This window comes from Opisthorchis viverrini (assembly GCF_000715545.1).
Source record: "Opisthorchis viverrini unplaced genomic scaffold opera_v5_223, whole genome shotgun sequence".
Taxonomy (NCBI): Eukaryota; Metazoa; Platyhelminthes; class Trematoda; order Opisthorchiida; family Opisthorchiidae; genus Opisthorchis; species Opisthorchis viverrini.
The window spans coordinates 326,703-339,672 of NW_008751880.1; positions in this window are offsets into that span (position 1 = coordinate 326,703).

The window sequence follows — 12,970 nt, forward strand, 5'->3', positions numbered from 1 at the left end:
ATAAAAATTTTCTTTTCTGTGTTCACTTAATTTCGTATGACAAAAAACCGCTAGGTTTCAATAAAAAATGTGAACAAAAACAGCGGTCTTAGGAGGAATATGTATCGTTTCCATTTTGTTTGATATTTTAGTTTAAAGTCAGTTATCTGAGTAGTATGAATTAAGCCATTAAGGTCATCAAAATGAACGAAACAAATTGTTTCTCATTTCAATTAAATAATTTATCCCATTTCTGAGTTGTGCACACAACTACTAACCCACCGCTACACTACTGCGCTCTCCCAAATAACGCACTGATGATGTCACCTCGACTGGTGATGTAACGTTTGCAATCAGTTCGCCCAGCTCGGAGAACAAGCCGACGACCACCATTTACGCTACCTGAGCTACAAACTTAAGTGTACTATATGGCAAATCACATTACAGATCCCAGTTTATTACCCTAAATTCGCTTTATCATTTGAAGCTGAATATTTTGAATCCAACTGCTATCGGGCCAGAGTGTTAGAGCTATCTCATAAATGACCAGTGTTGGTAATTTGAAAACGTTGCCAAAAATGTCCGCAGCATCGACTTTTAAAACTCATGACTGCCTATAATGATCAAGCTGAATGTTATTCAATGGCATCCAGAGTACAAAAACAAAGTTCATTTTAGTTGAAGCTCGTGAAGAAATTAGGTGCTAACCGAATGAGTTGTCATCTAGATTGGGAAGAACCAAGAATCCTTCTGACAGATATTTAACTCCAGAGCTGACAAATATGCAAAATCACCTCCAATAATATTTCTAGATGATTAAAAATACAAGCTAAAGTGCATTTACGTGCAACTGCGATTCTGATAAGTAATCTAAAGTACTGCACGGCCTGTATTCAACAATGGTGTTTCTAACTTTTTGACATGTGAAGCGAACTTTTATTCACGTTGTTTGCTACCAACCTCTTTTTTTATCAGTCATTTCCTCCGGCCATCCACTTCATTAACCGTATGGCGAGTTTCTTTATATATAAGAAGTTTTATGCATTTTATTCATTACTGCCAAAATGTTTTCCGGTAAAAGTTACAAACAAGCGAGCCTTTAAAATATATCGGCTACTTCAACCTATTTTTTGAATTTCTCTCACAGGTGTCGGGAACTTGAGAATAATTGAATCATTTACATTGGATCTCGGGCAAATAGAGTAAGATGAGGTTACATCGAGGCTTGTTTTATTCTTCTACCATGCCTTGATTAGGTAGTGTTACAGATGTTGCGGAACCCCTTGCTTCTTCGGAAAAATGTGTTGATGACGACAGAAAATTTCTCCTTGTTTAATGAAGTGAACCTATCGTTGAAAATCCTCGTTCAACTACCATCGCGTTGCAAATAGTCTAGGATCAAAGGTACCTCAGCATTATGCAATAATGGAAAATAGCTTCTTACGCTTCGCGGTTGTCTACCAAATGAAAATGTACGCTCAGGTCAGAAGACAACACCATACGATGTATCAGAGAGAGAGAAGATGCCAGTATCCTGGTTAAATTCATAACTTATGCTGTGCCTACCACTGTGTTGAATCAGATCCCTATGTCAGGTGAGGTTCAGTGTTCCACACTTGTGGTTATTAGCTGTCCATCCAACAAATTCTCCACTGCAATCTAGGGGAGTTGAAAAAGCAAATCCTTTGATTCCACTGATTGTGCTTGTTCCAATGTCTATTTCGCGCCTACTCACCGAATACTTTTCCAACCACAATATTTGATATCGGAATTCGGTTAAATACTGAGCCTCGAAAGTGAGACAAATTTAAAATTTACCGGTAATATGCAGTGTTTTATCTGTTTAAACACGCAACTGAAACTTTCAAGATTCCGTCTCTCGGCAAGTAGATACATGGTGTGTCTCTACGGTGGTCCAGTTGTCTGAGGTTCATTCCCGACAAAGCTACCAGTCATTTTCAGGAAGTGCTTCCTACATACGTTTCTACACGGAATAAGACTCAGTCCTCACATAAAGGAAGTGTATCAAACAACACGCTATGTTACGCATAGTTTTAAGTGACACGAAAAGAATAGGTTCGACTCAAAACCAGTTGTCTTCCTGTTGTGTCAAACTTTTTATATAATAGCTATTACTGGGACCCAATATAAAACACAAAAAATGCATTATTTATTATCGTGCTATAAGCGTTGCTGTTTTAACTGTGCAAAGGTGCAAGCTGTACCGGTTTTTGCGCTATAGGATTTATATCGGATCTTAGTTTAAACATAAATATTGTCATTTGCTAACTCGAGGGCCTTATTATACGTTATAAAGTTGAACCCCAAACATTTTGGCTGCCCTCCAGCAATGCTGACAATGATGACAATGATGTATGCTTAAATGAAAGGGCAACCAAAACATCCCTCGGGCAAATTCCTTATTTATAATATTTTCTAACGTAATAAACCAACAGAAACTTCCACAAATGTGCAGGTATGCCGGTTTTAAAAGATTTCCTATAAACTTTCGAACCCCTTGTAGTTCTTCATTTCGGATCCCGTGCGATTACAATGTCAGTGAAGCAGGTCATTCGAATAGGTGCCTTTACTGAGCTGATGAAGTGAATTTTGAGCCAAACGTTTAAAAATATCCATGACTGTTATTGCGTTTGCCTAGCAGGATAAATTATTCAAGTGAGATACCTGATGTCTTGTTGACTCGTCTAAAATGACGGGTGAATCTGTTGCTTTATTACTGTAATATCCGATGAAAATGCAAGAACTTCAATGAAAATTATCGGGTGAGCATTTATGCAGACAAGTTTTAAAACATCGAATTGTTAAAGCTATGTTAATAGTTGTAACACCAATGCACTCTACGTTACTGCAGCTATAATCGTTCAGCTCAGTGTAATAAACATTCAATGGCCGATTTATTCATTGAAAGCCAAGTGTAAAACATTTAAGAGGCACAAACGTTTCAACATTGCATAGCTGATAAATTAGTAAAACACCTGTTTATTCGCTAGTTTATAAAATATCGCATGGCAAGCAGCTTTATTTGCAAAATGTTTGTTGTCATAAAGCCTGATGTTTTCCGGACAGTCATTTTGTTGAGTAAATTTCTCAGTATAGAACAACGCTACTTATAGTCCTTCACGTATCTGCAGTTTGTAGTTTGTGGGCGTTAGCAAAACTTATAACCTAACCGAAGTTCGTGCGGTATAAATTTTGAAAATACCTTACCAAAATGTTGACTCCCGTTTGACATAACCGGTAGAGCACATCTAGCGAACTAGCACCTATAACCGACCACCAATCTTCTTGGTGGACAGAAAAACTTTCGAAAGCAGTGCAGGTGTTTCGTCCAACAATTTAATAGGCGATGCATCGGGGTGTGTAATTAAAGGATAGCGATAAGATATTTTATCTGATTGTGAGGTACTCACACGGCTGATCAGTGAGTCGCGGTTTGACAGATGTCTGCGCCAAAAATTCCCACGTTTATATGAGATCGGTCTTGATAAGATGGGATTAACAAAAAACGCTCCCAGCGTACGAGAAGTACACAGCAGGGATGAAATTATTAAGCCTTAAAGTTGTGAAATTCTTACCTGCTTGATAAAATTTTGAAACTTATACTATGAGTGTCCTTAAATAAAGGACGTGAACAACCAAACACAATGGAGTAAAAGTCAAAAAAACTACTTTGCTCTGATATTTTTAAGTAATTCTTAAATAGAAAAGTCCTTGAGAAGCATTTTCTCTCAGAAGAAATTTAATTGGCAAATGGTTAAGACTGTCAAATGTGACAGGTCATTCTTTCACGTATAAATGACCGAAAAATGATGCCCGGATTTTTCCTACACGAATCGTGGTTCAGGCTTACCAAGTTGGATCCGTTTAATTCTCCTATCTACTGTCATTGCGTAGAGGATAATTCATTGTGCTTCTTAATTTTCTGTAATGTGTGGGAATGTGGGGATTATATAGAATCTTTATTTTATACCTTTCCATCGTTACGATGTCGTCAAACCCGGGTCAAATTTCAGTCGGTTGGGCTATCTAGGGTTCCTGGAGTCGGCTAGAATGTTGGTTACCTATCTCGACATAAGTTAATATGAGAAAGATGTGCACACACTTTACAATTTATAACTTGCCGTAGTGGCATTTTAATCGAAAGACTTTGAATAAACTCTGTCCGGAAGTGATAAAACGTAACCAGTGCCAATTAGCAACTTTCACTTTGCTCAAATGAACCCAAGTGCTTAACGGTACGAGTTTCACTGCTTTCAACAATGTGTGGGATCAAAAGAAATTGCGTTGCTCAGTTACGTGTTAATAAAATAGCCGTGCCCAATCTCGATCGCAAGTTGAACTGTACAAAGCAATTTATCTTGTGCTAGGCCCAGAGTGATGCTCTCTGCTTAAAAGAACCTCCATTGCTCTTATTAAGCGATACAAATTATGAAAAAGCATTTATTTTTTAGTTTTGTTTGGGACCGCCCTTTTGTTGAGCAGGAATTCAAGTAGGTCCATGGGTTTGAACACAAATCTGTTATCTAACTGACTAGCAATCACGCTTACGGTTAAGCTGTCTTTATCCAAAACGTGTAACTCGTAGTTCACCGGTAACGCTTTGCTTCCCTTTATACAGAATGAAGCCTTGATCTTCTAAGTTACCTAACGCTGCTGCAAAAATACGAAGCAGCAGTCTCAAAAAGCATTGAAAATTAGGACTACATGAGATGGGTTATATAGCTGAAAAGATCACTTTCTAAGCAGCGACAGTGAAAAAGTGACAAACTAAGTAATATTTTCTCATGCATGTTTAATCATTTAGTTCCTGAGAGCTGAGCAGCACAGAACGGCTTTTCTGGTTTTTTTGGAGACTAACGTAAAAACACCACGAAACTCCGGGAATGTTCCAAGAGACATAAAAGTTGAATTTCTAAGCGATTGCTCGATTGTTGGTGTTATTTACTCAGAGGCCTGAGGGCTGAATAATCAGGGTGATTCAAAAATGCGGCTCACATCACGTACTGCGTGATGGAATGGCTTCGCTTGAAACATTACTGTGTACCGTTAAGTAAGGTAGCCACCATTTAATGGGTTGACTAGCTTAGATATCCAGTGAGTTAACTTGGTACCAGCAGAGTTACAGCAAACTATTTCGTGGACAGAAGTGCCTCTGGCCAGTTTTTTATAACCTCAATCTTAGGCAGAACGCCTTCGAGTATTTAAAAAAACGATTGTTTGGACAAGGCAGCGAAGTGTGGGATATCTTTTTGGTGCTTCAATGCATGCTGCAGTTCCAATTACATGCAGCCTGAAGTTGTGTTGCCAAAGGTAGGTTGGGCACTAAATGTAACGAGTATGAAAAGCTNAATAAAAAACGTTTTTCTGAAAAAGCCAAGAGTTAGCTCCATAAATTTGGAGTAAAGTGATGCATGCAATAAAATCGCGTTCGTTTGCGGTGCGCGATTGAGAACCTTGCGCAATTAGTACGAATAAAAAAAATAGTTCTATGCTATTCTTCGCGCCACACAGACTTAAGTTCAGTATATATCGTCAAAACAGTTATAGACGCACTACAATATGCCTCCACCGTAAGCTAATATTGTGGCATCGATACTACATTTGGCCCAGTGTTGTCTTCTTTGGTCCTGTTGACAGACAGTTGATAGGGATAGTTGAATTGTAAAGTTCAAATAGTTGATCTACCGTGGAGGCAGTTTATCATTCTAAGCAATCAGTGTGAATCATTCACATGGGGTCAAAAGGCGAAAGGTGAAATAAGTGTGCTAAAACGATGAATCGTTCTCTAGAAGGGTTCGCGGGGAACTCAAAAATAACACACACGAATGAAATGAACCAGATAACTTGGCGGGTAAGCGTAGTGTGCAACTTGGAGCACCCATTTTAAGCTAGATGCCTTAAGTCAGCAATATCGGGTGTGAGTGTGAAACAGAAAACTCCAGAGACTTTTCAAATTCACGGAGTCCTAGGCACTAACTTTTTAGGCAAATAAAAGTGGGTTAAAATCTGAGTTTGTGGGCTATTTGCTTGGGCCCAGAAATAAAAATGGTGCTGAAATTTATGAATGGATACACTGCTTGATCAGTTTTCCGCAGATATTTGGAGGTTCCGTTTCTTGGGCGGCTAAAACTGGAACTATATTTGAATACACTGAGACAACATATGGTTTGTACTATTTCGTCGTTCATTCTGTGCGTTTGTATTTGCAGATACTGTTGAAATAACAAATAAGACGTGTCAGGTTATGCCCGTTTCGGTCAGCTTTGCATATGAAACGTACACAACTCATTCTGTGTTGCCGAACTTTGCTCGCAGACGCGGTTTATCGCAACAGAATCGCCCTTTATTGAAGGAGTTCTACGTTCAAGTTCTTTGGCGACTAGATTGTAGTATTTACACTTGTAGCGGGCACACGTTGCTCGCCATGTCTAATAGAAAGAAGTCAAGTACATGACTGGCGTTTAAATTTGATGCATGGTTTAATCATTTGAGTGAATCGTAAAATGTGTGAGGCAAATCCAACTGTATGATAAATGCATCGCCAAACCTCAGTTTTCGGTCTGATCCTTCCAACCCAGCGGAAGAAAATACAAAAGGTACATGAAGTTTATCTAATGTCCAAAAGGTCAAAAAGGCGTTTAGAATCATTCGCGGCAACATGCTTGACCGCCTTCTGGACGCGATATTGGCACAAATGATCCAGCAAACACTGATATACAGTTGGCTGTTGGTGCCATATTTTCGACCAATCGGAGCTCACCTTCGTGGTGAAGCTGCGACCCCATCTGTCACTCACGTGCGGGTTAGACACGTTGGCCATTGCGACACTTAATTGCAGGCGGTAAGGTCGTTTTGGTGCAGGATTTTGCCTGCCACTTCCCCTTGGTGATGTTAACTCAGCTTCAAAGCCGGGGTGGCCGCCCTAGGTTGCAGTTTCTTAACGATCAGCGTCACCGTCTCAGTGCTTACTTGAGTAGAGGGTCCGACGGAGCATCCTGGTGGACTATTCGCAGTAAGGCCGTAATCAAAGTTCTCCAGAAGCGTTTCTAAAAACTATTCGATTGATTCAGGGGAGAGAATCTGTACATTTATCTACTGGATTCAATTAGCGATTAGGATTTGCCTGACAAGGAAAACCTGAAACTCGCGAACTAAAGATGTTACCTGGCATCCACTTAGGGCGTAGCCATTAATCAACACTCACGGAAATTGACTGAAGCAGCACCCGGTGTCATTGTTATGCTATTTGAATTATGATTTCAATGGCGTATCGCACTGACTCAGTTACTTACATTTGGCCGGATGCTGTGGTGCGTTGCCCAAAGCTTACATCGGAGGAGTGCGCCAACTGTAGATAATTCGCCAGGCAAATTTGAGTTTGGCGTCACTCGATCTGCCTGCGAGAACCTTTTGAAAACCTCATCTTTTGAATCCTCTTATTTGGACTTCTGAAGCGCACGTTTTTTATCGTCAAAGAAGCATTTAGTCTGGCCGCCTAACTATGAAGGAAGCGGAGGCAAGGCGATAAAATCCTGCAAACGCCGAGGATGTGCACTGATTGTCGTTGTCTTACGGAGTAGTGTCCGGAGTTTCAAAGTGGCCAACTGATATTTCGAGTTTAAGGATTATAGTGGAACTTTTCATTAAAATGTTTCAAGGTAACTGGCGTCGACCAGAACTAAAATAATTTGACCACCACTTAGGTGTGCATACCTGACGTGAAGAAAAGACCATGGTATGGCCGTGGCCAATACCTCGCTACGGTGCAAGCAAAATTCAAAGGGGCTAGTGAAGGTAACTACCGTCAAGGGTTTTTTTGTCCCCGGATGCTCCTTCTGAAAACTGTTCGATGAGGGTAGTCGTAGATCCTGTATGTTTTCTGTAATTAAAAAGCATCCGTTCGCTGTTGTATTTCGTCACGCCGGATGAAGTACATTTCCACGTAATCTCGTGTGCATGTATGCGGCCAGTGACTGCAGAATTGTTTGGTGGTCTACTTCAGTGCAAGGCTTTGATCAGCAGCGTGGCGGACCAATTTAGTGATCATTTGGAGGGTGCGAATTGTATCCGAAACTGACTGGTTTACCTCATCTCCAAGAACCCTCTTAGAACTACAGTTTTAACGGTTTCTGTCCTGCCGGAGTCAGAAAAAACAAAGCACCGCATTGAACTCTCTGAGGTTAGTGATGGAATGACACTTGACTTGAAGTCATATCCCGTAAGCACAGGGGCCCGAACCTGCAGACTCCTAGTGGTATATGCTCGAATCCCATTCTTAGAACGAAGTGCAGTAAGGAGTGACTAATGGTTGTTCATTAAGGTAAACCGACGCCGTAGAGTACCTTATGGAACTTCTTGACGGAAAACGAGGTCACACTTCTTCCTTTTCCACCTGTCAGTAAATACCCCACGCCTGTGTCATTGAGCTAGTCGTTTGTGCAAAGGCCTTCCGGATGCTGCTGAGAAATACAATTGAGTTCAACAAACAAAACTACAGTTCAAAGCATCCCATTCAACGAATCGCAACGAATCGTAGTAGGCAAGAGATACTCGGAGTTTAAGATTGATGGGCTTGAGTCAAAAGCAAGTTGGCGCTCTTCTGATGACAAAACAATGGTTGACTGGGTCTCAGGAACCATGCATGGTCGGCAGAAACGAGCTACGGTGACTCACGGTACCGGAAAATATTTCTGGATATTAACATGGGTCCGACGGTGTCAGCGTTCTCCTGTAATGGTCGGAGGCTATGACTGGCAATAATGTAGCCGAGAATCTTTATCAGCTGCATCAAGAATGTGCTTTTTCTCGACGCACTCTACAGGCATACTCATGCAGACAGCTGAACACCCGCCCGAGACGTTGCCACAGTTTTGCTGGGTTAGAACCTAGGACGATTAGATCGTTCAAATAGAGGCAAAACTGAAAGCATCCCTTTTGAACTATACCCATCAGCTGTTGAGATATATCGGCGCTCACTTGATACCGGATAGCTACTGAGTATACTTAAGCAGATCTTGGTGGCTATTGATGGCGAAAAAATTCTCGGTATGCTTCCTTGCCATCAACTTGCAGAAAAACCTCAGCATTTCCTCATTCAACTTCGCAAAAAGCCATTGGAAGCGTCAGACGGTTATGAATTGTATCTGTGTGACCGGTGGATATGTCTGCACACGGACGGATGTCTTCCAAAAATGTTGTTCCCCATTACGGTGATGGTGACACATGCCTATTTGTACGTCGGTTAGAGAGCATCAGTCTTCTGCAGTTGCTCCAATTCGTGATAAAAAAATGGTTCTAGTGGCATGCACCATTGAGATTTTTAAGTGAAAAGTAGTATGGCGCTAAAAAGAAGACTGACCAACTTCCGCTTTTGTGCACCACCTAGGTCAGCCTGCGAATATGGGTGAACAGCATTGCTGGACGTGTTCCCTAAAGGCTTTAAAAGGTAGTTTGTTCAGGGTACTTTCGAGTCCGGATTGCGTAAGGGAGCCTTTGAATGGAGCACATACCGTTCTGGTTGTCCGAAATCATAATCAAAACCTCATATTTGCTGTGCAACCGGTCCAATATTCCTGGTGGTCTATAGCGCAGAATAACTGCTACAATATGGCTTCTAATTCACTATCATCGAGTTGCCTATCATAGCAACCATCTCATTTATTAGGTGTAAAGTAAGGTATTAGGCGTTACCGGAACTTACACAAGTGATTTCAACCGCCACATGTAATTTGTCACCCCGTTCAAATTTCTTGGCATTTTGGCAGAATTCGGAAACCTCTTTGAGCTTTATTTGTGAAATTCGTATCACATTTGTAATCCTGAATGCTTTATAAATGATCTTGATTCCCACTTGAGTTGAGTAAATAAAGCTCTCGGTTGTCCTTATATTCTTCGACAATTGTTTCATTTTACAATCTCCGAATGCGCAACCTGTAATTAAGCATAAATGTACCTCCAAAAATCTGGCACTTCGCCCTACGCACATCGAGAGCAACTACGTTGAGTTTCCTTAAAGCACTTCGAGAATGCCATCGCAAAACAAGTTATCACACTGATAGTCCTAGTAACTGCTTTACTCGGACTATGCATCGTTGTAAAGAATAGAAGCCATGCAAAAATACTACAGTTGTCCCCTATCCAAGAACACTGCTTATGCCTTCCAGGCCCTGACAGTTGCAGCTATGAATTTACAAAGGAAACTTCAATCAGACGAGCACTCAGAACATTGGGTAAATAGCTAGACAACTGCTTAAAGTGAATGTTTTCTTGTTAGATCTATGGGAGAATTCCTTCCTGTTTATCTCGTTTCATGGGCCGCCTAATTTACCTCAGTGCTGATTCAAAAGTTGTGTGGTTCAACTAGTCAACGTACGGATTTATTTTCTATTCGATTAAATTTTTGCATTCAACGGTTTCTTGTTTTCTTGTTTACCCGATATTTGGTTATTTATATTTTTCGAGCAATATTTATCTCTTATTCCTTTTGATCTGCTTCCTGAGCAATTTCCCGATAGCCATTGGCCCAGGCTTTCCTCCAGAACTTAGCCACACTAATTCGGGACGGCATAAGGCAATAAATCTGAATAACTTGGTGGCAACTGCGTTCTCACGTATGTGAAGCATTTTACTTTGCGAACGTTTAATTGGTAAATGGTGATTTTGGTAGAACGTCTGGGCTCTACGGGTTGCTTCCGCTCAATAATGGTGATCAGACATCGATTTCATGTCGACAAAGTCCAATGGTCAATTTGAACAACGTATATCAAGTGCGTCGATTGTTACAAATTGTGGTTAAAAGCTGCAGTTAAGTTCACTGTGATACGTTTTAGGCAAATGGACAATTCTGGACAAGACTGCCGCGATGTTTATCCATTGTGGACGACGCGGTTCAAGATAATAGCGACTCCACAGCAACCCTTAAATGGTCTAGCAGAACCACTTGTAAATATCTTCTTCCGCTAAAGTGACGCTTGTGATTTGGTCGGTGTGAATCATTTTATATCTAGCCTGTAATTATGAATTATATGTATAGTTATTATCCGACTGCACAAACTTAATAGAGACAAAGCCCACGCGGACAGGAATTGTTATTTGCTTGGGAATCTAGCACGTTAAATGACTCCTCCTTACGTTGATCTAGCACAAGGCTATTGGCTTCAATGTCTATTTTGGTCGAAATTGTGCTTCTGCTTCTATTCTACAGTCATAAATACATTTTCCGACTGTCTAGAAAGAGGTTGATAGATCAAGCCCAGTGAGGCAACCAGACCACCGCAATAACCGGGCTGTGGCCATAAACCTGCGCATTTCCCATCGTGAAAAAGTTTTTTATGTGCTATTAGGAAGGTTGCTGTCTTAAACCTGTCTTGTTTAATTCGGATTGACATTGTAGAGTTTTTGGTGGACCTTATCAAACAAGTTCGAAGTTATGTCCTCGTTGGAATGATAAACAGGAATGATAGATGTATTTCGTTTTTTAGTGGAAAAATAAACATGAGCAGCCATTCTCTTAAGAAACATCTAATTTATTCTTTTAGGTGCGGCTTAAACCCACAAAATAGATTTTCAAGTTGCGCAATCGATGCAGCTTTTACGCACCCTGCAAGCCACTAAGTGGCACCACGCTTCAGTTTGCTGAGAAATCTTGAGCTGCACTTGACATGTTTTACCTCTCCTGGAAGTGGCCCTCGAGTTCCGGCATGTTTCAACAATTTGTGCTTCCCAGCAACTGTAGGCAAAATGGTAAATAATGAGGCTAGATGGCAAAATTGTTAGAGATTTGATCGGCGGTAATAGTATGGCCCTTATGTATGCTGGAACAGAACGAATGTGTCAATGAAGATTGAATTTCTAGATGATAACAGACCGTAGAAATTTAAATCCTGTAGTGTAAGGCATGCAAACTCTCTATCCCATCGACGAAACATCGGTGAAAAAGTGAGCTAAAGAGGTCGATCTCAGCAGTTCGAGGTTACGAGATGTCTGAAATGGCCTTCCCTGGTCTCCACAGACCGGAATTCCTTTCATAAAATTCTCATGCCACAATGGACAACCGTGTGCCATGCAAGCAGTGGGGCTTTAATTGACTTTCAATGATCCAGGTCGTGGAAAATGAACCAAGTCGAGACATGGCTAACTCCTGGTCGTCATACAGGTACATTCTAGTTTTGGCTTATTGCTAATAGAGCGCCCAGTTTATCCAGACATCATTATGTCAACTACTAGACCGTTCTCATTTGTGCTAGAACACACTCGCCAGAGCTTTCAGCCTAGGGCAGTGTTAGAGTTGACTTGTTACCAGTGCCATATAAAAGACCAGGTTGAATGGCATTTGGCAATGCCTGACTATGTCTATATGTCTAGGGTGCATCTCATGTACACTATGAGCCCCCAGACATCCTTGTTGATGCGCAGTGAGTATCAACTCTTTGGTGGTGTCCGCTGCGGCAACTAAAGTACGCCGTAAGTAGAGCACCATCGGAATATTCTGTCTCGGTTGTAAGGCTGGACAACTGTCCTACACTACGACTGTCCTAGAAAAGGCTCAATGTGGCCGTTTTGGATCAGTTCACTTTGGACGATGGTTTGTAGCCATATTTACGTCTCTAAAATGCGTGTTCTGAATAAAGCAGGCCATTCGGTGCCCCATTGTATACTCGTGGGATCGTATGTTTGGTTATGCCCACTTTAGTTGACAGTTATGTACAATCATTTGGAAATGCTGATGGCTGTAGGTTTACACCGGAAAAGGGACGTTAATTTGGATGCATATGCGGCCCAGCGCAAACCCTATGGTAAATCACCCACTGTGCACCGTGTACATTGACTCTCCAAGGGTAAACGTCAGCCCACCTCATTCAATCCAACAGTCCCCCGCAAAATTACATCCGTTCATAAGTTTCTGATGAACAAGATTGATATGTTTGTTTTATGTAGTCATCTACAAAAATATGATGGTAGGTCATGAATT